This window comes from Phyllobates terribilis, unplaced genomic scaffold (assembly GCF_046119375.1).
Source record: "Phyllobates terribilis strain yellow unplaced genomic scaffold, ASM4611937v1 Scaffold_2__4_contigs__length_985480577, whole genome shotgun sequence".
NCBI lineage: Eukaryota > Metazoa > Chordata > Amphibia > Anura > Dendrobatidae > Phyllobates > Phyllobates terribilis.
The window spans coordinates 6729170-6754278 of NW_027362762.1; positions in this window are offsets into that span (position 1 = coordinate 6729170).

Consider the following 25109-nt stretch of genomic DNA (forward strand, 5'->3'; position numbering starts at 1 on the left):
TTCTCTATAGTCTTAGTACTTGTGCTCCTATCCTCTGTAGTGTCAGTACTTGTGCTCCTATCCTCTATAGTCTCAGTACTTGTGCTCCTATTCTCTATAGTCTCAGTACTTGTGCTCCTATACTCTATAATCTCAGTACTTGTGCTCCTATCCTCTGTAGTCTCAGTACTTGTGTTCCTATCCTCTTTCGTCTCAGTACTTGTGCTCCTATCCTCTATAGTCTCAGTACTTGTGCTCCTATCCTCTATAGTCTCAGTACTTGTGCTCCTATCCTCTGCAGTCTCAGTACTTGTGTTCCTATCCTCTATAGTCTCAGTACTTGTGCCCCTATCCTCTATAGTCTCAGTACTTGTGTTCCTATCCTTTTTAGTCTCAGTACTTGTGCTCCTATCCTCTATAGTCTCAGTACTTGTGTTCCTATCCTTTTTAGTCTCAGTACTTGTGCTCCTATCCTCTATAGTCTCAGTACTTGTGTTCCTATCCACTATGGTCTCAGTACTTATGCTTCTATCCTCTGTAGTCTCAGTGCTTGTGTTCCTATTCTCTGTATTCTCAGTACTTGTGCTCCTATCCTCTGTAGTCTTAGTACTTGTGTTCCTATCCTCTATAGTCTCAGTATTTGTGCTCCTATCCTCTGTAGTGTCAGTACTTGTGCTCCTATCCTCTGTAGTCTCATTACTTGTGCTCATATCCTCTATAGTCTCAGTACTTGTGCTCCTAATCTCTCTAGTCTCAGTACTTGTGCTCCTATTCTCTATAGTCTCAGTACTTGTGCTCCTATACTCTGTAGTCTCAGTACTTGTGCTCCTATCCTCTATAGTCGCAGTACTTGTGCTCCTATCCGCTATCGTCTCAGTACTTGAGCTCTTATCCTCTGTAGTCTCAGTACTTGTGCTCCTATCCTCCATAGTCTCAGTACTTGTGTTCCTATCCTCTGTAGTCTCAGTACTTGTGTTCCTAACCTCTGTAGTCTCAGTACTTGTGCTCCTATCCTCTGTAGTCTCAGTACTTGTGTTCCTATCCTCTGTAGTCTCAGTACTTGTGCTCCTATCCTCTATAGTCGCAGAACTTGTGCTCCTATCTTCTGTAGTCTCAGTACTTGTGCTCCTATTATCTATAGCCTCAGTAGTTGTGCTCCTGTCCTCTGTAGCATCAGTACTTGTGCTCCTATCCTCTGTAGTCTCAGTACTTGTGCTCCAATCCTCTGTAGTCTCAGTACTTGTGTTCCTACCCTCTATATTCTCAGTACTTGTGCTCCTATCCTCTATAGTCTCAGTACTTGTGTTCCTTTCCTCTTTAGTCTCAGTACTTGAGCTCTTATCCTCTGTAGTCTTAGTACTTGAGTTCCTATCCACTATAGTCTCAGTACTTGTGCTCCTATCCTCTGTAGTCTCAGTACTTGTGTTCCTATCCTCTATAGTCTCAGTACTTGTGCTCCTATCCTCTGTAGTCTTAGTACTTGTGTTCCTATCCTCTATAGTCTCAGTATTTGTGCTCCTATCCTCTTTAGTCTCAGTACTTGTGTTCCTATCCTCTATTTTCTCAGTATTTGTGCTCCTATCCTTTTTAGTCTCAGTACTTGTGCTCCTATCCTCTATAGTCTCAGTATTTGTGCTCCTATCCTCTGTAGTGTCAGCATTTGTGTTCCTATCCTCTTTAGTCTCAGTACTTGAGCTCTTATCCTCCGTAGTCTCAGCACTTGTGCTCCTATCCTCTATAGTCGCAGTACTTGTGCTCCTATCTTCTATAGTCTCAGTACTTGAGCTCTTATCCTCTGTAGTCTCAGTACTTGTGCTCCTATCCTCTATAGTCTCAGTACTTGAGCTATTATCCTCTGTAGTCTCAGTACTTGTGCTCCTATCCTCTGTAGTCTAAGTACTTGAGCTCTTATCGTCTGTAGTCTCAGTACTTGTGCTCCTACCCTCTGTAGTCTCAGTACTTGAGCTCTTATCCTCTGTAGTCTCAGTACTTGTGCTCCTATACTCTGTAGTCTCAGTACTTGTGTTCCTATCCTCTATAGTCTCAGTATTTGTGCTCCTATCCTTTGTAGTGTCAGTACTTGTGCTCCAATCTTCTATAGTCTCAGTACTTGTGCTCCTATCCTCTGTAGTCTCAGTACATGTGCTTATATCCTCTATAGTCTCAGTACTTGTGCTCCTATTCTCTCTAGTCTCAGTACTTGTGCTTCTATTCTCTATAGTCTCAGTACTTGTGCTCCTATCCTCTGTAGTGTTAGTACTTGTGATCCTATTCTCTATAGTCTCAGTGCTTGTGCTCCTATACTCTGTAGTCTCAGTACTTGTGCTCCTATCCTCTACAGTCGCAGTACTTGTGCTCCTATCCTCTATAGTCTCAGTACTTGTGCTCCTATTCTCTATAGTCTCAGTACTTGTGCTCCTATCCTCTATAGTCTCAGTACTTGTGCTCCTATCCTCTGTAGTCTCAGTATTTGTGCTCCTATCCTCTGTAGTGTCAGTACTTGTGCTCCTATCCTCTGTAGTCTTAGCACTTGTGTTCCTATCCACTATAGTGTCAGTACTTGTGCTCCTATCCTCTGTAGTCTCAGTACTTTTGCTCCTATCCTCTGTAGTGCCAGTACTTATGCTCCTATTCTCCATAGTTTCAGTACTTGTGCTCCTATTCTCTATAGTCTCAGTACTTGTGTTCTGATGCGCTATAGTCTCAGTACTTGTGCTCCTATCCTCTTTAGTCTCAGTACTTGTGCTCTTATCCTCTGTAGTGTCAGCATTTGTGTTCCTATCCTCTTTAGTCTCAGTACTTGTGTTCCTATCCTCTGTAGTCTCAGTACTTGTGCTCCTATACTCTGTAGTCTTAGTACTTGTGTTCCTATCCTCTATAGTCTCAGAATTTGTGCTCCTATCCTCTGTAGTGTCAGTACTTGTGCTCCTATCCTCTATAGTCTCAGTACTTGTGCTCCTATCCTCTGTAGTCTCAGTACTTGTGCTCATACCCTCTATAGTCTCAGTACTTGTGCTCTTATTGTCTCTAGTCTCAGTACTTGTGCTCCTATTCTCTATAGTCTCAGTACTTGTGCTCCTATCCTCTGTAGTGTCAGTACTTGTGCTCCTATCCTCTATAGTCTCAGTACTTGTGCTCCTATTCTTTATAGTCTCAGTACTTGTGCTCCTATCCTCTATAGTCTCAGTACTTGTGCTCCTATCCTCTGTAGTCTCAGTACTTGTGTTCCTATCCACTTTCGTCTCAGGACTTGTGTTCCTATCCTCTAAAGTCTCAGTACTTGTGCTCCTATCCTCTATAGTCTCAGTACTTGTGCTCCTATCCTCTGTAGTCTCAGTACTTGTGTTCCTATCCACTTTCGTCTCAGTACTTGTGTTCCTATCCTCTATAGTCTCAGTACTTGTGCTCCCATTCTCTATAGCCTCAGTACTTGTGTTCCTATCCTCTTTGGTCTCAGTACTTGTGCTCTTATCCTCTGTAGTGTCAGCATTTGTGTTCCTATCCTCTTTAGTCTCAGTACTTGAGCTCTTATCCTCCGTAGTCTCAGCACTTGTGCTCCTATCCTCTATAGTCGCATTACTTGTGCTCCTATCTTCTATAGTCTCAGTACTTGAGCTCTTATCCTCTATAGTCTCAGGACATGAGCTATTATCCTCTGTAGTCTCAGTACTTGTGCTCCTATCCTCTGTAGTCTAAGTACTTGAGCTCCTATCCTCTGTAGTCTAAGTACTTGAGCTCTTATCCTCTGTAGTCTCAGTACTTGTGCTCCTACCCTCTGTAGTCTCAGTACTTGTGCTCCTATCCTCTATAGTCTCAGGACATGAGCTATTATCCTCTGTAGTCTCAGTACTTGTGCTCCTATCCTCTGTAGTCTAAGTACTTGAGCTCCTATCCTCTGTAGTCTAAGTACTTGAGCTCTTATCCTCTGTAGTCTCAGTACTTGTGCTCCTACCCTCTGTAGTCTCAGTACTTGAGCTCTTATCCTCTGTAGTCTCAGTACTTGTGCTCCTATACTCTGTAGTCCCAGTACTTGTGTTCCTATCCTCTATAGTCTCAGTATTTGTGCTCCTATCCTTTGTAGTGTCAGTACTTGTGCTCCTATCCTCTATAGTCTCAGTACTTGTGCTCCTATCCTCTGTAGTCTCAGTACATGTGCTTATATCCTCTATAGTCTCAGTACTTGTGCTCCTATTCTCTCTAGTCTCAGTACTTGTGCTTCTATTCTCTATAGTCTCAGTACTTGTGCTCCTATCCTCTGTAGTGTTAGTACTTGTGCTCCTATTCTCTATAGTCTCAGTGCTTGTGCTCCTATACTCTGTAGTCTCAGTACTTGTGCTCCTATCCTCTACAGTCGCAGTACTTGTGCTCCTATCCTCTATAGTCTCAGTACTTGTGCTCCTATTCTCTATAGTCTCAGTACTTGTGCTCCTATCCTCTATAGTCTCAGTACTTGTGCTCCTATCCTCTGTAGTCTCAGTATTTGTGCTCCTATCTTCTGTAGTGTCAGTACTTGTGCTCCTATCCTCTGTAGTCTTAGCACTTGTGTTCCTATCCACTATAGTGTCAGTACTTGTGCTCCTATCCTCTGTAGTCTCAGTACTTTTGCTCCTATCCTCTGTAGTGCCAGTACTTATGCTCCTATTCTCCATAGTTTCAGTACTTGTGCTCCTATTCTCTATAGTCTCAGTACTTGTGTTCTTATGCGCTATAGTCTCAGTACTTGTGCTCCTATCCTCTTTAGTCTCAGTACTTGTGCTCTTATCCTCTGTAGTGTCAGCATTTGTGTTCCTATCCTCTTTAGTCTCAGTACTTGTGTTCCTATCCTCTGTAGTCTCAGTACTTGTGCTCCTATACTCTGTAGTCTTAGTACTTGTGTTCCTATCCTCTATAGTCTCAGTATTTGTGCTCCTATCCTCTGTAGTGTCAGAACTTGTGCTCCTATCCTCTATAGTCTCAGTACTTGTGCTCCTATCCTCTGTAGTCTCAGTACTTGTGCTCATACCCTCTATAGTCTCAGTACTTGTGCTCTTATTCTCTCTAGTCTCAGTACTTGTGCTCCTATTCTCTATAGTCTCAGTACTTGTGCTCCTATCCTCTGTAGTGTCAGTACTTGTGCTCCTATCCTCTATAGTCTCAGTACTTGTGCTCCTATTGTCTATAGTCTCAGTACTTGTGCTCCTATCCTCTATAGTCTCAGTACTTGTGCTCCTATCCTCTGTAGTCTCAGTACTTGTGTTCCTATCCACTTTCGTCTCAGTACTTGTGTTCCTATCCTCTAAAGTCTCAGTACTTGTGCTCCTATCCTCTATAGTCTCAGTACTTGTGCTCCTATCCTCTGTAGTCTCAGTACTTGTGTTCCTATCCACTTTCGTCTCAGTACTTGTGCTCCTATTCTCTATAGTCTTGGTACTTGTGTTCCTATCCTCTATAGTCTCAGTACTTGTGCTCTTATTCTCTCTAGTCTCAGTACTTGTGCTCCTATTCTCTATAGTCTCAGTACTTGTGCTCCTATCCTCTGTAGTGTCAGTACTTGTGCTCCTATCCTCTATAGTCTCAGTACTTGTGCTCCTATTGTCTATAGTCTCAGTACTTGTGCTCCTATCCTCTATAGTCTCAGTACTTGTGCTCCTATCCTCTGTAGTCTCAGTACTTGTGTTCCTATCCACTTTCGTCTCAGTACTTGTGTTCCTATCCTCTAAAGTCTCAGTACTTGTGCTCCTATCCTCTATAGTCTCAGTACTTGTGTTCCTATCCTCTGTAGTGTCAGTACTTGTGCTCCTATCCTCTTTAGTCTCAGTACTTGTGCTCCTATTCTCTATAGTCTTGGTACTTGTGTTCCTATCCTCTATAGTCTCAGTACTTGTGCTCCCATTCTCTATAGCCTCCGTACTTGTGTTCCTATCCTCTTTAGTCTCAGTACTTGTGCTCTTATCCTCTGTAGTGTCAGCATTTGTGTTCCAATCCTCTTTAGTCTCAGTACTTGAGCTCTTATCCTCCGTAGTCTCAGCACTTGTGCTCCTATCCTCTATAGTCGCAGTACTTGTGCTCCTATCTTCTATAGTCTCAGTACTTGAGCTCTTATCCTCTGTAGTCTCCGTACTTGTGCTCCTATCCTCTATAGTCTCAGGACATGAGCTATTAATCTCTGTAGTCTCAGTACTTGTGCTCCTATCCTCTGTAGTCTAAGTACTTGTGCTCCTATCCTCTGTAGTCTCAGTACTTGTGCTCCTACCCTCTGTAGTCTCAGTACTTGTGCTCCTATCCTTTGTAGTCTCAGTACTTGAGCTCTTATCCTCTGTAGTCTCAGTACTTGTGCTCCTATACTCTGTAGTCTCAGTACTTGTGCTCCTATCCTCTACAGTCGCAGTACTTGTGCTCCTATCCTCTATAGTCTCAGTACTTGAGCTCTTATCCTCTGTAGTCTCAGTACTTGTGCTCCTATCCTCTGTAGTCTCAGTACTTGTGCTCCTATCCTCTATAGTCGCAGAACTTGTGCTCCTATCTTCTGTAGTCTCAGTACTTGTGCTCCTATTATCTATAGCCTCAGTAGTTGTGCTCCTGTCCTCTGTAGTCTCAGTACTTGTGCTCCTATCCTCTGTAGTCTCAGTACTTGTGCTCCAATCCTCTGTAGTCTCAGTGCTTGTGTTCCTATCCTCTATAGTCTCAGTACTTGTGTTCCTATTCTCTATAGTCTCAGTACTTGTGTTCCTATCCTCTTTAGTCTCAGTACTTGTGCTCCTATTCTCTATAGTCTCAGTACTTGTGTTCCTATCCTCTTTAGTCTCAGTACTTGAGCTCTTATCCTCTGTAGTCTTAGTACTTCTGTTCCTATCCACTATAGTCTCAGTACTTGTGCTCTTATCCTCTTTAGTCTCAGTACTTGTGTTCCTATCCTCTGTAGTCTCATTACTTGTGCTCCTATCCTCTGTAGTCTTAGTACTTGTGTTCCTATCCTCTATAGTCTCAGTATTTGTGCTCCTATCCTCTTTAATCTCAGTACTTGTGCTCCTATCCTCTATAGTCTCAGTATTTGTACTCCTATCCTCTGTAGTGTCAGTACTTGTGCTCCTATCCTCTATAGTCTCAGTACTTGTGCTCCTATCCTCTGTAGTCTCAGTACTTGTGCTCATATCCTCTATAGTCTCAGTACTTGTGCTCCTATTCTCTCTAGTTTCAGTACTTGTGCTCCTATTCTCTATAGTCTTAGTACTTGTGTTCGAATCCTCTATAGTCTCAGTACTTGTGCTCCTATCCTCTGTAGTCTCAGTACTTGTGCTCATATCCTCTATAGTCTCAGTACTTGTGCTTCTATTCTCTCTAGTTTCAGTACTTGTGCTACTATTCTCTATAGTCTCAGTACTTGTGCTCCTATCCTCTGTAGTGTCAGTACTTGTGCTCCTATCCTCTATAGACTCAGTACTTGTGCTCCTATTCTCTATAGTCTCAGTACTTGTGCTCCTATCCTCTATAGTCTCAGTACTTGTGCTCCTATCCTCTGTAGTCTCAGTACTTGTGTTCCTATCCTATTTCGTCTCAGTACTTGTGCTCCTATCCTCTATAGTCTCAGTATTTGTGCTCCTATCCTCTATAGTCTCAGTACTTGTGCTCCTATCCTCTGCAGTCTCAGTACTTGTGTTCCTATCCTCTATAGTCTCAGTACTTGTGCCCCTATCCTCTATAGTCTCAGTACTTGTGTTCCTATCCTCTGTAGTCTCAGTACTTGTGTTCCTATCCACTTTCGTCTCAGTACTTGTGCTCCTATTCTCTATAGTCTTGGTACTTGTGTTCCTATCCTCTATAGTCTCAGTACTTGTGCTCTTATTCTCTCTAGTCTCAGTACTTGTGCTCCTATTCTCTATAGTCTCAGTACTTGTGCTCCTATCCTCTGTAGTGTCAGTACTTGTGCTCCTATCCTCTATAGTCTCAGTACTTGTGCTCCTATTGTCTATAGTCTCAGTACTTGTGCTCCTATCCTCTATAGTCTCAGTACTTGTGCTCCTATCCTCTGTAGTCTCAGTACTTGTGTTCCTATCCACTTTCGTCTCAGTACTTGTGTTCCTATCCTCTAAAGTCTCAGTACTTGTGCTCCTATCCTCTATAGTCTCAGTACTTGTGTTCCTATCCTCTGTAGTGTCAGTACTTGTGCTCCTATCCTCTTTAGTCTCAGTACTTGTGCTCCTATTCTCTAGTCTTGGTACTTGTGTTCCTATCCTCTATAGTCTCAGTACTTGTGCTCCCATTCTCTATAGCCTCCGTACTTGTGTTCCTATCCTCTTTAGTCTCAGTACTTGTGCTCTTATCCTCTGTAGTGTCAGCATTTGTGTTCCAATCCTCTTTAGTCTCAGTACTTGAGCTCTTATCCTCCGTAGTCTCAGCACTTGTGCTCCTATCCTCTATAGTCGCAGTACTTGTGCTCCTATCTTCTATAGTCTCAGTACTTGAGCTCTTATCCTCTGTAGTCTCCGTACTTGTGCTCCTATCCTCTATAGTCTCAGGACATGAGCTATTAATCTCTGTAGTCTCAGTACTTGTGCTCCTATCCTCTGTAGTCTAAGTACTTGTGCTCCTATCCTCTGTAGTCTCAGTACTTGTGCTCCTACCCTCTGTAGTCTCAGTACTTGTGCTCCTATCCTCTGTAGTCTCAGTACTTGAGCTCTTATCCTCTGTAGTCTCAGTACTTGTGCTCCTATACTCTGTAGTCTCAGTACTTGTGCTCCTATCCTCTACAGTCGCAGTACTTGTGCTCCTATCCTCTATAGTCTCAGTACTTGAGCTCTTATCCTCTGTAGTCTCAGTACTTGTGCTCCTATCCTCTGTAGTCTCAGTACTTGTGCTCCTATCCTCTATAGTCGCAGAACTTGTGCTCCTATCTTCTGTAGTCTCAGTACTTGTGCTCCTATTATCTATAGCCTCAGTAGTTGTGCTCCTGTCCTCTGTAGTCTCAGTACTTGTGCTCCTATCCTCTGTAGTCTCAGTACTTGTGCTCCAATCCTCTGTAGTCTCAGTACTTGTGTTCCTATCCTCTATAGTCTCAGTACTTGTGTTCCTATTCTCTATAGTCTCAGTACTTGTGTTCCTATCCTCTTTAGTCTCAGTACTTGTGCTCCTATTCTCTATAGTCTCAGTACTTGTGTTCCTATCCTCTTTAGTCTCAGTACTTGAGCTCTTATCCTCTGTAGTCTTAGTACTTCTGTTCCTATCCACTATAGTCTCAGTACTTGTGCTCTTATCCTCTTTAGTCTCAGTACTTGTGTTCCTATCCTCTGTAGTCTCATTACTTGTGCTCCTATCCTCTGTAGTCTTAGTACTTGTGTTCCTATCCTCTATAGTCTCAGTATTTGTGCTCCTATCCTCTTTAATCTCAGTACTTGTGCTCCTATCCTCTATAGTCTCAGTATTTGTACTCCTATCCTCTGTAGTGTCAGTACTTGTGCTCCTATCCTCTATAGTCTCAGTACTTGTGCTCCTATCCTCTGTAGTCTCAGTACTTGTGCTCATATCCTCTATAGTCTCAGTACTTGTGCTCCTATTCTCTCTAGTTTCAGTACTTGTGCTCCTATTCTCTATAGTCTTAGTACTTGTGTTCGAATCCTCTATAGTCTCAGTACTTGTGCTCCTATCCTCTGTAGTCTCAGTACTTGTGCTCATATCCTCTATAGTCTCAGTACTTGTGCTTCTATTCTCTCTAGTTTCAGTACTTGTGCTACTATTCTCTATAGTCTCAGTACTTGTGCTCCTATCCTCTGTAGTGTCAGTACTTGTGCTCCTATCCTCTATAGACTCAGTACTTGTGCTCCTATTCTCTATAGTCTCAGTACTTGTGCTCCTATCCTCTATAGTCTCAGTACTTGTGCTCCTATCCTCTGTAGTCTCAGTACTTGTGTTCCTATCCTCTTTCGTCTCAGTACTTGTGCTCCTATCCTCTATAGTCTCAGTATTTGTGCTCCTATCCTCTATAGTCTCAGTACTTGTGCTCCTATCCTCTGCAGTCTCAGTACTTGTGTTCCTATCCTCTATAGTCTCAGTACTTGTGCCCCTATCCTCTATAGTCTCAGTACTTGTGTTCCTATCTTTTTTAGTCTCAGTACTTGTGCTCCTATCCTCTATAGTCTCAGTACTTGTGTTCCTATCCACTATAGTCTCAGTACTTGTGCTCCTATCCTCTATAGTCTCAGTACTTGTGTTCCTATCCTTTTTAGTCTCAGTACTTGTGCTCCTATCCTCTATAGTCTCAGTACTTGTGTTCCTATCCACTATAGTCTCAGTACTTGTGCTCCTATCCTCTGTAGTCTTAGTACTTGTGTTCCTATCCTCTATAGTCTCAGTATTTGTGCTCCTATCCTCTGTAGTGTGAGTACTTGTGCTCCTATCCTCTGTAGTCTCAGTACTTGTGCTCATATCCTCTATAGTCTCAGTACTTGTGCTCCTATTCTCTCTAGTCTCAGTACTTGTGCTCCTATTCTCTATAGTCTCAGTACTTGTGCTCCTATACTCTGTAGTCTCAGTACTTGTGCTCCTATCCTCTATAGTCGCAGTATTTGTGCTCCTATCCTCTATCGTCTCAGTACTTGAGCTCTTATCCTCTGTAGTCTCAGTACTTGTACTCCTATCCTCTGTAGTCTCAGTACTTGTGCTCCTATCCTCTATAGTAGCAGAACTTGTGCTCCTATCTTCTGTAATCTCAGTACTTGTGCTCCTATTATCTATAGCCTCAGTAATTGTGCTACTGTCCTCTGTAGTCTCAGTACTTATGCTCCTATCCTCTGTAGTCTCAGTACTTGTGTTCCTATTATCTATAGTCTCAGTACTTGTGCTCCTATCCTCTATAGTCTCAGTACTTATGCTCCTAACCTCTGTAGTCTCAGTACTTGTGCTCCAAGCCTCTGTAGTCTCAGTACTTGTGTTCCTATCCTCTATAGTCTCAGTACTTGTGCTCATATCCTCTATAGTCTCAGTACTTGTGTTCCTATCCTCTTTAGTCTCAGTACTTGAGCTCTTATCCTCTGTAGTCTTAGTACTTGTGTTCCTATCCACTATAGTCTCAGTACTTGTGCTCCTATCCTCTGTAGTCTCAGTACTTGTGTTCCTATCCTCTGTAGTCTCAGTACTTGTGCTCCTATCCTCTGTAGTCTTAGTACTTGTGTTCCTATCCTCTATAGTCACAGTATTTGTGCTCCTATCCTCTTTAGTCTCAATACTTGTGCTCCTATCCTCTGTAGTCTTAGTACTTGTGTTCCTATCCTCTATAGTCTCAGTATTTGTGCTCCTATCCTTTTTAGTCTCAGTACTTGTGCTCCTATCCTCTTTAGTCTCAGTATTTGTGCTCCTATCCTCTCTAGTGTCAGTACTTGTGCTCCTCTCCTCTATAGTCTCAGTACTTGTGCTCCTATCCTCTGTAGTCTCAGTACTTGTGCTCATATCCTCTATAGTCTCAGTACTTGTGCTCCTATTCTCTCTAGTCTCAGTAATTGTGCTCCTATTCTCTATAGTCTCAGTACTTGTGCTCCTATCCTCTGTAGTGTCAGTACTTGTGCTCCTATCCTCTATAGTCTCAGTACATGTGCTCCTATTCTCTATAGTCTCAGTACTTGTGCTGCTATCCTCCATAGTCTCAGTACTTGTGCTCCTATCCTCTGTAGTCTCAGTACTTGTGCTCCTATCCTCTGTAGTCTCAGTACTTGTGTTCCTATCCTCTATAGTCTCAGTACTTGTGCTCCTCTCCTCAATATTCTCAGTACTTATGCTTCTATCCTCTGCAGTCTCAGTACTTGTGTTCCTATCCTCTATAATCTCAGTACTTGTGCTCCTATCCTCTGTAGTCTCAGTACTTATGTTCCTATCCTCTATAGTCTCAGTACTTGTGCTCCTCTCCTCAATATTCTCAGTACTTATGCTTCTATCCTCTGCAGTCTCAGTACTTGTGTTCCTATCCTCTATAGTCTCAGTACTTGTGCCCCTATCCTCTATAGTCTTAGTACTTGTGTTCCTATCCTCTTTAGTCTCAGTACTTGAGCTCTAATCCTCTGTAGTCTTAGTACTTTTGTTCCTATCCTCTTTAGTCTCAGTACTTGTGTTCCTATCCTCTTTAGTCTCAGTACTTGTGTTCCTTTCCACTATAGTCTCAGTACTTATGCTCCTATCCTCTGTAGTCTCAGTACTTGTGTTCCTATCTTCTGAAGTCTCAGTACTTGTGCTCCTATCCTCTGTAGTCTTAGTACTTGTGTTCCTATCCTCTATAGTCTCAGTATTTGTGCTCCTATCCTTTGTAGTGTCAGTACTTGTGCTCCTATCCTCTATAGTCTCAGTACTTGTGCTCCTATCCTCTGTAGTCTCAGTACATGTGCTCATATCCTCTATAGTCTCAGTACTTGTGCTCCTATTCTCTCTAGTCTTAGTACTTGTGCTTCTATTCTCTATAGTCTCAGTACTTGTGCTCCTATCCTCTGTAGTGTTAGTACTTGTGCTCCTATCCTCTATAGTCTCAGTACTTGTGCTCCTATTCTCTATAGTCTCAGTACTTGTGCTCCTATACTCTATAGTCTCAGTACTTGTGCTCCTATCCTCTGTAGTCTCAGTATTTGTGCTCCTATCCTCTGTAGTGTCAGTACTTGTGCTGTTATCCTCTATAGTCTCAGTGCTTGTGCTCCTATCCTCTGTAGTCTCAGTACTTGTGCTCATATCCTCTATAGTCTCAGTACTTGTCCTCTTATTCTCTCTAGTCTCAGTACTTGTGCTCCTATTCTCTTTAGTCTCAGTACTTGTGCTCCTATCCTCTGTAGTGTCAGTACTTGTGCTCCTATCCTCTATAGTCTCAGTACTTGTGCTCCTATTCTCTATAGTCTCAGTACTTGTGCTCCTATCCTCTGTAGTCTTAGTACTTGTGTTCCTATCCACTATAGTCTCAGTACTTGTGCTCCTATCCTCTGTAGTCTCAGTACTTGTGTTCCTATCCTCTGTAGTCTCAGTACTTGTGCTCCTATCCTCTGTAGTCTTAGTACTTGTGTTCCTATCCTCTATAGTCACAGTATTTGTGCTCCTATCCTCTTTAGTCTCAGTACTTGTGCTCCTATCCTCTGTAGTCTTAGTACTTGTGTTCCTATCCTCTATAGTCTCAGTATTTGTGCTCCTATCCTTTTTAGTCTCAGTACTTGTGCTCCTATCCTCTTTAGTCTCAGTATTTGTGCTCCTATCCTCTCTAGTGTCAGTACTTGTGCTCCTATCCTCTATAGTCTCAGTACTTGTGCTCCTATCCTCTGTAGTCTCAGTACTTGTGCTCATATCCTCTATAGTCTCAGTACTTGTGCTCCTATTCTCTCTAGTCTCAGTAATTGTGCTCCTATTCTCTATAGTCTCAGTACTTGTGCTCCTATCCTCTGTAGTGTCAGTACTTGTGCTAATATCCTCTATAGTCTCAGTACATGTGCTCCTATTCTCTATCGTCTCAGTACTTGTGCTGCTATCCTCTATAGTCTCAGTACTTGTGCTCCTATCCTCTGTAGTCTCAGTACTTGTGTTCCTATCCTCTGTAGTCTCAGTACTTGTGTTCCTATCCTCTATAGTCTCAGTACTTGTGCTCCTATCCTCTATAATCTCAGTACTTGTGCTCCTATCCTCTGTAGTCTCAGTACTTGTGTTCCTATCCTCTATAGTCTCAGTACTTGTGCTCCTATCCTCAATAGTCTCAGTACTTATGCTTCTATCCTCTGCAGTCTCAGTACTTGTGTTCCTATCCTCTATAGTCTCAGTACTTGTGCCCCTATCCTCTATAGTCTCAGTACTTGTGTTCCTATGCTCTTTAGTCTCAGTACTTGTGCTCCTATCCTCTATAGTCTCAGTACTTGTGTTCCTATCCTCTTTAGTCTCAGTACTTGAGCTCTTATCCTCTGTAGTCTTAGTACTTGTGTTCCTATCCTCTTTAGTCTCAGTACTTGTGTTCCTTTCCACTATAGTCTCAGTACTTGTGCTCCTATCCTCTGTAGTCTCAGTACTTGTGTTCCTATCCTCTGTAGTCTCAGTACTTGTGCTCCTATCCTCTGTAGTCTTAATACTTGTGTTCCTATCCTCTATAGTCTCAGTATTTGTGCTCCTATCCTTTGTAGTGTCAGTACTTGTGCTCCTATCCTCTATAGTCTCAGTACTTGTGCTCCTATCCTCTGTAGTCTCAGTACATGTGCTCATAACCTCTATAGTCTCAGTACTTGTGCTCCTATTCTCTCTAGTCTCAGTACTTGTGCTTCTATTCTCTATAGTCTCAGTACTTGTGCTCCTATTCTCTATAGTCTCAGTACTTGTGCTCCTATTCTCTATAGTCTCAGTACTTGTGCTCCTATACTCTATAGTCTCAGTACTTGTGCTCCTATCCTCTGTAGTCTCAGTATTTGTGCTCCTATCCTCTGTAGTGTCGGTACTTGTGCTCCTATCCTCTGTAGTATTAACACTTGTGTTCCTATCCACTATAGTGTCAGTACTTGTGCTCCTATTCTCTATAGTCTCAGTACTTGTGCTCCTATACTCTATAGTCTCAGTACTTGTGCTCCTATCCTCTGTAGTGTTAGTACTTGTGCTCCTATCCTCTATAGTCTCAGTACTTGTGCTCCTATTCTCTATAGTCTCAGTACTTGTTCTCCTATACTCTATAGTCTCAGTACTTGTGCTCCTATCCTCTGTAGTGTCAGTACTTGTGCTCCTATCCTCTGTAGTATTAGCACTTGTGTTCCTATCCACTATAGTGTCAGTACTTGTGCTCCTGCCCTCTGTAGTCTCAGTACTTGTGCTCCTATCCTCTGTAGTCTCAGTACTTGTGATCCTATCCTCTGTAGTCTCAGTACTTGTGCTCCTATCCTCTGTAGTCTCAGTACTTGTGCTCATATCCTCTATAGTCTCAGTACTTGTGCTCCTATCCTCTGTGTTCTCAGTACTTGTGCTCATATCCTCTATAGTCTCAGTACTTGTTCTCTTATTCTCTCTAGTCTCAGTACTTCTGCTCCTATTCTCTATAGTCTCAGTACTTGTGCTCCTAACCTCTGTAGTGTCAGTACTTGTGCTCCTATCCTCTATAGTCTCAGTACTTGTGTTCCTATCCTCTTTCGTCTCAGTACTTGTGTTCCTATATTCTAAAGTCTCAGTACTTCTGCTCCTATTCTCTATAGCCTCAGTACTTGTGTTCCTATCCACTATAGTCTCAGTACTTGTGCTCTTATCCTCTGTAGTGTCAGCATTTGTGTTCCTATCCTCTTTAGTCTCAGTACTTGAGCTCTTAGTCTCCGTAGTTTCAGCACTTGTGCTCCTGTCCTCTATAGTCGCAGTACTTGTGCTCCTATCTTCTATAGTCTCAGTACTTGAGCTCTTATCCTCTGTAGTCTCAGTACTTGTGCTCCTATCTTCTATAGTCTCAGTACTTGAGCTCTTATCCTCTGTAGTCTCAGTACTTGTGCTCCTATCCTCTGTTGTCTCAGTACTAGTGCTCCAATCCTCTGTAGTCTCAGTACTTGTGTTCCTATCCTCTATAGTCTCAGTACTTGTGCTCCTATCCTCTATAGTCTCAGTACTTGTGTTCCTATCCTCTTTAGTCTCAGTACTTGAGCTCTTATCCTCTGTAGTCTTAGTACTTGTGTTCCTATCCACTATAGTCTCAGTACTTGTGCTCCTATCCTCTGTTGTCTCAGTACTTGTGCTCCTATCCTCTATAGTCTCAGTATTTGTGCTCCTATCCTCTGTAGTCTCAATACTTGTGCTTCTATTCTCTATAGTCTCAGTACTTGTGCTCCTATTCTCTATAGTCTCAGTACTTGTGCTCCTATCCCCTGTAGTCTCAATACTTGTGCTCCTATTCTGTATAGTCTCAGTACTTGTGCTCCTATTCTCTATAGTCTCTGTACTTGTGCTCCTATTCTCTTTAGTCTCAGTACTTGTGTTCCTTTCCTCTTTAGTGTCAGTACTTCTTCTCCTATTCTCTATAGTCTCAGTACTTGTGCTCCTATTCTCTATAGTCTCAGTACTTGTGCTCCTATTCTCTTTAGTCTCAGTACTTGTGCTCCTATTCTCTTTCATCTCAGTACTTGTGTTCCTATCCTCTTCAGTCTCAGTACTTCTGCTCCTATTCTCTATAGTCTCAGTACTTGTGCTCCTATTCTCTTTAGTCTCAGTACTTGTGTTCCTTTCCTCTTTAGTGTCAGTACTTCTGCTCCTATTCTCTATAGTCTCAGTACTTGTGCTCCTATTCTCTATAGTCTCAGTACTTGTGCTCCTATTCTCTATAGTCTCAGTACTTGTGCTCCTATTCTCTTTAGTCTCAGTACTTGTGTTCCTATTCTCTATAGTCTCAGTACTTGTGTTCCTATCCTCTATAGTCTCAGTAATTGTGCTCCTATCCTCTATAGTCTTTGTACTTGTGTTCCTATCCTCTATCGTCTCAGTACTTGTGCTCCTATCCTCTATAGTCTTTGTACTTGTGTTCCTATCCTCTTTAGTCTCAGTACTTGTGTTCCTATCCTCTGCAGTGTCAGTACTTGTGCTCCTATCCTCTATAGTCTCAGTACTTGGGTTCCTATCCTCTTTCGTCTTAGTACTTGTGCTCCTATCCTCTTTAGTCTCAGTACTTGTGTTCCTATCCTCTTTAGTCTCAGTACTTGTGCTCCTATTCTCTATAGTCTCAGTACTTGTGCTCCTATCCTCTATAGTCTCAGTACTTGTGTTCCTATCCTCTTTAGTCTCAGTACTTGTGCTCCTATCCTCTTTAGTCTCAGTACTTGTGTTCCTATTCTCTATAGTCTCAGTACTTGTGCTCCTTTTCTCTATAGTCTCAGTACTTGTGCTCCTATCCTCTTTAGTCTCAGTACTTGTGTTCCTATCCTCTTCAGTCTCAGTACTTCTGCTCCTATTCTCTATAGTCTCAGTACTTGTGCTCCTATTCTCTTTAGTCTCAGTACTTGTGTTCCTTTCCTCTTTAGTGTCAGTACTTCTGCTCCTATTCTCTATAGTCTCAGTACTTGTGCTCCTATTCTCTATAGTCTCAGTACTTGTGCTCCTATTCTCTATAGTCTCAGTACTTGTGCTCCTATTCTCTTTAGTCTCAGTACTTGTGTTCCTATTCTCTATAGTCTCAGTACTTGTGTTCCTATCCTCTATAGTCTCAGTAATTGTGCTCCTATCCTCTATAGTCTTTGTACTTGTGTTCCTATCCTCTATCGTCTCAGTACTTGTGCTCCTATCCTCTATAGTCTTTGTACTTGTGTTCCTATCCTCTTTAGTCTCAGTACTTGTGTTCCTATCCTCTGCAGTGTCAGTACTTGTGCTCCTATCCTCTTTAGTCTCAGTACTTGTGTTCCTATCCTCTTTAGTCTCAGTACTTGTGCTCCTATTCTCTATAGTCTCAGTACTTGTGCTCCTATCCTCTATAGTCTCAGTACTTGTGTTCCTATCCTCTTTAGTCTTAGTACTTGTGCTCCTATCCTCTTTAGTCTCAGTACTTGTGTTCCTATTCTCTATAGTCTCAGTACTTGTGCTCCTTTTCACTATAGTCTCAGTACTTGTGCTCCTATCCTCTTTAGTCTCAGTACTTGTGTTCCTATCCTCTTTAGTCTCAGTACTTGTGCTCCTATTCTTTATAGTCTCAGTACTTGTGCTCCTGTCCTCTGTAGTGTCAATACTTGTGCTCCTATTCTCTATAGTCTCGGTACTTGTGTTCCCATTCTCTATAGTCTCAGTACTTGTGCTCCTGTCCTCTTTAGTCTCAGTTCTTGTGATCCTATTCTCTATAGTCTCAGTACTTGTGCTCCTATTCTCTATAGTCTCAGTACTTGTGTTCCTATTCTCTTTAGTCTCAGTACTTGTGTTCCTATCCTCTTTAGTCTCAGTACTTGTGTTCCATTCCTCTTTAGTATCATAATTGTGCTCCTAATCTATATAGTCTCAGTACTTGTGCTCCTATTCTCTATAGTCTCAATACTTGTGCTGCTATCCTCTTTAGTCTCAGTACTTGTGTTCCTATCCTCTTTAGTCTCAGTACTTGTGTTCCATTCCTCTTTAGTATCATAATTGTGCTCCTAATCTATATAGTCTCAGTACGTGTGCTCCTATTCTCTATAGTCTCAATACTTGTGCTGCTATCCTCTTTAGTCTCAGTACTTGTGTTCCTATCCTCTTTAGTCTCAGTACTTGTGTTCCATTCCTCTTTAGTATCATAATTGTGCTCCTAATCTATATAGTCTCAGTACTTGTGCTCCTATTCTCTATAGTCTCAATACTTGTGCTGCTATCCTCTTTAGTCTCAGTACTTGTGTTCCTATCCTCTTTAGTCTCAGTACTTGTGTTCCTATTCTCTATAGTCTCAGTACTTGTGCTCCTATTCTCTATAGTCTCAGTACTTGTGTTCCTATCCTCTTTAATCTCAGTACTTGTGCTCCTATACTCTATAGTCTCAGTACTTGTGCTCCTTTTCTCTATAGACTCAGTACTTGTTTTCCTATCCTCATTAGTCTCAGTACTTGAGCTCCAATTCTCTATAGTCTCAGTACTTGTGCTCCTATTCTCTATAGTCTCAGTACTTGTGCTCCTATCCTCTTTAGTCTCAGTACTTGTTTTCCTATCCTCATTAGTCTCAGTACTTGAGCTCCAATTCTCTATAGTCTCAGTACTTGTGCTCCTATTCTCTATAGTCTCAGTACTTGTGCTCCTATCCTCTTTAGTCTCAGTACTTGTGTTCCTATCCTCTATAGTCTCAGTACTTGTGCTCCTATCCTCTTTAGTCTCAGTACTTGTGTTCCTATTCTCTATTGTCTCAGTACTTGTGCTCCTATTCTCTATAGTCTCAGTACTTGTGCTCCTATTCTCTATAGTCTCAGTACTTGTGCTCCTATTCTCTATAGTCTCAGTACTTGTGTTCCTATCCTCTATAGCAGGGTTCCCCAACTCCAGTCCTCAAGGCCCACCAACAGGTCATGTTTTCAGGATTTCCTTAGTATTGCACAGGTGATGGAATTATTGCCTGTGCAGGTGATGCAATTATCACCTGTGTAATACTAAGGAAATCCTGAAAACATGACCTGTTGGTGGGCCTTGAGGACTGGAGTTGGGGAACCATGCTCTATAGCCTCAGTAGTTGTGCTCCTATCTTCTGTGGTCTCAGTACTTTTGTTCCTATCCTCTATAGTCTCAGTACTTGTGCCCCTATCCTCTATAGTCTCAGTACTTGTGTTCCTATCCTCTTTAGTCTCAGTACTTGTGCTCTTATCCTCTGTAGTGTCAGTACTTATGCTCCTATTCTCTATGGTCTCAGTACTTGTGCTCCTATTCTCTATAATCTCAGTACTTGTGCTCCTATTCTCTATAGTCTCAGTACTTGTGCTCCTATTCTCTATAGTCTCAGTACTTGTGCTCCTATTCTCTATAGTCTCAGTACTTGTGTTCCTATTCTCTATAATCTCAATACTTGTGCTCCTATCCTCTATTGTCTCAGTACTTGTGCTCTTATCCTCTGTAGTGTCAGTACTTGTGCTCCTATTCTCTATAGTCTCAGTACTTGTGCTCCTATTCTCTATAGTCTCAGTACTTGTGCTCCTGTTCTCTATAATCTCAATACTTGTGCTCCTATCCTCTGTAGTCTCAGTACTTGTGCTCCTATTCTCTATAGTCTCAGTACTTGTGCTCCTATCCTCTTTAGTCTCAGTACTTGTGTTCCTATTCTCTATAGTCTCAGTACTTGTGCTCCTTTTCTCTATAGTCTCAGTACTTGTGCTCCTATCCTCTTTAGTCTCAGTACTTGTTTTCCTATCCTCATTAGTCTCAGTACTTGAGCTCCAATTCTCTATAGTCTCAGTACTTGTGCTCCTATTCTCTATAGTCTCAGTACTTGTGCTCCTATCCTCTTTAGTCTCAGTACTTATTTTCCTATCCTCATTAGTCTCAGTACTTGAGCTCCAATTCTATATAGTCTCAGTACTTGTGCTCCTATTCTCTATAGTCTCAGTACTTGTGCTTCTATCCTCTTTAGTCTCAGTACTTGTGTTCCTATCCTCTATAGTCTCAGTACTTGTGCTTCTATCCTCTTTAGTCTCAGTACTTGTGTTCCTATCCTCTATAGTCTCAGTACTTGTGCTCCTATCCTCTATAGTCTCAGTACTTGTGCTCCTATCCTCTATAGTCTCAGTACTTGTGCTCCTATCCTCTTTAGTCTTAGTACTTGTGTTCCTATCCTCTATAGTATCAGTCCTTGTGTTCCTATCCTCTTTAGTCTCAGTACTTGTGCTCCTATCCTCTATAGTCTCAGCACTTGTGCTCCTATCCTCTATAGTCTCAGTACTTGTGCTCCTATCCTCTATAGTCTCAGTACTTGTGCTCCTATCCTCTATTGTCTCAGTACTTGTGCTCCTATCCTCTATAGTCTCAGTACTTGTGTTCCTATCCTCTTTAGTCTCAGTACTTGTGCTCCTATCCTCTATAGTCTCAGCACTTGTGCTCCTATCCTCTATAGTCTCAGTACTTGTGCTCCTATCCTCTATAGTCTCAGTACTTGTGCTCCTATCCTCTATTGTCTCAGTACTTGTGCTCCTATCCTCTATAGTCTCAGTACTTGTGTTCCTATCCTCTTTAGTCTCAGTACTTGTTCTCCTATTGTTTATAGTCTCAGTACTTGTGCTCCTGTCCTCTGTAGTGTTAGTACTTGTGCTCCTATTCTCTATAGTCTCGGTACTTGTGTTCCTATCCTCTTTAGTCTCAGTCCTTGTGCTCCTATTCTCTATAGTCTCAGTACTTGTGCTCCTATCCTCTTTAGTCTCAGTACCTGTGTTCCTATCCTCTTTAGTCTCCGTACTTGTGTTCCTATCCTCTTTAGTCTCAGTACTTGTGTTCCTATTCTCTATTGTCTCAGTACTTGTGCTCCTATTCTCTATAGTCTCAGTACTTGTGCTCCTATCCTCTTTAGTCTCAGTACTTGTGTTCCTATTCTCTATAGTCTCAGTACTTGTGTTCCTATCCTCTATAGCCTCAGTAGTTGTGCTACTGTCCTCTTTAGTCTCAGTACTTATGCTCCTATCCTCTGTAGTCTCAGTACTTGTGTTCCTATCCTCTTTAGTCTCAGTACTTGTGCTCCTATCCTCTATAGTCTCAGTACTTGTGCTCCTATCCTCTATAGTCTCAGTACATGTGCTCCTATCCTCTATTGTCTCAGTACTTGTGCTCCTATCCTCTATAGTCTCAGTACTTGTGCTCCTATCCTCTATAGTCTCAGTACATGTGCTCCTATCCTCTATTGTCTCAGTACTTGTGTTCCTATCCTCTTTAGTCTCAGTACTTGTTCTCCTATTGTTTATAGTCTCAGTACTTGTGCTCCTGTCCTCTGTAGTGTCAGTACTTGTGCTCCTATTTTCTATAGTCTCGGTACTTGTGTTCCTATCCTCTTTAGTCTCAGTCCTTGTGCTCCTATTCTCTATAGTCTCAGTACTTGTGCTCCTATCCTCTTTAGTCTCAGTACCTGTGTTCCTATCCTCTTTAGTCTCCGTACTTGTGTTCCTATCCTCTTTAGTCTCAGTACTTGTGTTCCTATTCTCTATTGTCTCAGTACTTGTGCTCCTATTCTCTATAGTCTCAGTACTTGTGCTCCTATCCTCTTTAGTCTCAGTACTTGTGTTCCTATTCTCTATAGTCTCAGTACTTGTGTTCCTATCCTCTATAGCCTCAGTAGTTGTGCTACTGTCCTCTTTAGTCTCAGTACTTATGCTCCTATCCTCTGTAGTCTCAGTACTTGTGTTCCTATCCTCTATAGTCTCAGTACTTGTGCCCCTATCCTCTATAGTCTCAGTACTTGTGTTCCTATCCTCTTTAGTCTCAGTACTTGTGCTCCTATCCTCTGTAGTGTCAGTACTTATGCTCCTATTCTCTATAGTCTCAGTACTTGTGCTCCTATTCTCTATAATCTCAGTACTTGTGCTCCAATTCTCTATAGTCTCAGTACTTGTGCTCCTATTCTCTATAGTCTCAGTACTTGTGCTCCTATTCTCTATAATCTCAGTACTTGTGCTCCAATTCTCTATAGTCTCAGTACTTGTGCTCCTATTCTCTATAGTTTCAGTACTTGTGCTCCTATTCTCTATAATCTCAATACTTGTGCTCCTATCCTCTATAGTCTCAGTACTTGTGTTCCTATCCTCTTTAGTCTCAGTACTTGTGCTCTTATCCTCTGTAGTGTCAGCACTTGTGCTCCTATCCTCTATAGTCTCAGTACTTGTGCTCCTTTTCTCTATAGTCTCAGTACTTGTTTTCCTATCCTCATTAGTCTCAGTACTTGAGCTCCAATTCTCTACAGTCTCAGTACTTGTGCTCCTATTCTCTATAGTCTCAGTACTTGTGTTCCTATCCTCTATAGTCTCATTACTTGTGTTCCTATTATCTTTAGTCTCAGTACTTTTGCTCCTATCCTCTATAGTCTCAGTACTTGTGCTCCTATCCTCTATAGTCTCAGTACTTGTGCTCCTATCCTCTATAGTCTCAGTACTTGTGCTCCTATCCTCTTTAGTCTTAGTACTTGTGTTCCTATCCTCTATAGTATCAGTACTTGTGTTCCTATCCTCTTTAGTCTCAGTACTTGTGCTCCTATCCTCTATAGTCTCAGCACTTGTGCTCCTATCCTCTATAGTCTCAGTACTTGTGCTCCTATCCTCTATAGTCTCAGTACTTGTGCTCCTATACTCTATTGTCTCAGTACTTGTGCTCCTATCCTCTATAGTCTCAGTACTTGTGTTCCTATCCTCTTTAGTCTCAGTACTTGTGCTCCTATCCTCTATAGTCTCAGCACTTGTGCTCCTATCCTCTATAGTCTCAATACTTGTGCTCCTATCCTCTATAGTCTCAGTACTTGTGCTCCTATCCTCTATTGTCTCAGTACTTGTGCTCCTATCCTCTATAGTCTCAGTACTTGTGTTCCTATCCTCTTTAGTCTCAGTACTTGTTCTCCTATTGTTTATAGTCTCAGTACTTGTGCTCCTGTCCTCTGTAGTGTTAGTACTTGTGCTCCTATTCTCTATAGTCTCAGTACTTGTGCTCCTATTCTCTATAGTCTCGGTACTTGTGTTCCTATCCTCTTTAGTCTCAGTCCTTGTGCTCCTATTCTCTATAGTCTCAGTACTTGTGCTCCTATCCTCTTTAGTCTCAGTACCTGTGTTCCTATCCTCTTTAGTCTCCGTACTTGTGTTCCTATCCTCTTTAGTCTCAGTACTTGTGTTCCTATTCTCTATTGTCTCAGTACTTGTGCTCCTATTCTCTATAGTCTCAGTACTTGTGCTCCTATCCTCTTTAGTCTCAGTACTTGTGTTCCTATTCTCTATAGTCTCAGTACTTGTGTTCCTATCCTCTATAGCCTCAGTAGTTGTGCTACTGTCCTCTTTAGTCTCAGTAATTATGCTCCTATCCTCTGTAGTCTCAGTACTTGTGCTCCTATTCTCTATAATCTCAGTACTTGTGCTCCTATTCTCTATAGTCTCAGTACTTGTGCTCCTATTCTCTATAGTCTCAGTACTTGTGCTCCTATTCTCTATAATCTCAATACTTGTGCTCCTATAGTCTATAGTCTCAGTACTTGTGCTCCTATCCTCTTTAGTCATAGTACTTGTGTTCCTATCCTCTATAGTATCAGTACTTGTGTTCCTATCCTCTTTAGTCTCAGTACTTGTGTTCCTATCCTCTATAGTCTCATTACTTGTGTTCCTATTATCTATAGTCTCAGTACTTTTGCTCCTATCCTCTATAGTCTCAGTACTTGTGCTCCTATCCTCTATAGTCTCAGTACTTGTGCTCCTATCTTCTATAGTCTCAGTACTTGTGCTCCTATCCTCTTTAGTCTTAGTACTTGTGTTCCTATCCTCTATAGTATCAGTCCTTGTGTTCCTATCCTCTTTAGTCTCAGTACTTGTGCTCCTATCCTCTATAGTCTCAGCACTTGTGCTCCTATCCTCTATAGTCTCAGTACTTGTGCTCCTATCCTCTATAGTCTCAGTACTTGTGCTCCTATCCTCTATTGTCTCAGTACTTGTGCTCCTATCCTCTATAGTCTCAGTACTTGTGTTCCTATCCTCTTTAGTCTCAGTACTTGTGCTCCTATCCTCTATAGTCTCAGCACTTGTGCTCCTATCCTCTATAGTCTCAGTACTTGTGCTCCTATCCTCTATAGTCTCAGTACTTGTGCTCCTATCCTCTATTGTCTCAGTACTTGTGCTCCTATCCTCTATAGTCTCAGTACTTGTGTTCCTATCCTCTTTAGTCTCAGTACTTGTTCTCCTATTGTTTATAGTCTCAGTACTTGTGCTCCTGTCCTCTGTAGTGTTAGTACTTGTGCTCCTATTCTCTATAGTCTCGGTACTTGTGTTCCTATCCTCTTTAGTCTCAGTCCTTGTGCTCCTATTCTCTATAGTCTCAGTACTTGTGCTCCTATCCTCTTTAGTCTCAGTACCTGTGTTCCTATCCTCTTTAGTCTCCGTACTTGTGTTCCTATCCTCTTTAGTCTCAGTACTTGTGTTCCTATTCTCTATTGTCTCAGTACTTGTGCTCCTATTCTCTATAGTCTCAGTACTTGTGCTCCTATCCTCTTTAGTCTCAGTACTTGTGTTCCTATTCTCTATAGTCTCAGTACTCGTGTTCTTATCCTCTATAGCCTCAGTAGATGTGCTACTGTCCTCTTTAGTCTCAGTACTTATGCTCCTATCCTCTGTAGTCTCAGTACTTGTGTTCCTATCCTCTTTAGTCTCAGTACTTGTGCTCCTATCCTCTATAGTCTCAGCACTTGTGCTCCTATCCTCTATAGTCTCAGTACTTGTGCCCCTATCCTCTATAGTCTCAGTACATGTGCTCCTATCCTCTATTGTCTCAGTACTTGTGCTCCTATCCTCTATAGTCTCAGTACTTGTGTTCCTATCCTCTTTAGTCTCAGTACTTGTTCTCCTATTGTTTATAGTCTCAGTACTTGTGCTCCTGTCCTCTGTAGTGTCAGTACTTGTGCTCCTATTTTCTATAGTCTCGGTACTTGTGTTCCTATCCTCTTTAGTCTCAGTCCTTGTGCTCCTATTCTCTATAGTCTCAGTACTTGTGCTCCTATCCTCTTTAGTCTCAGTACCTGTGTTCCTATCCTCTTTAGTCTCCGTACT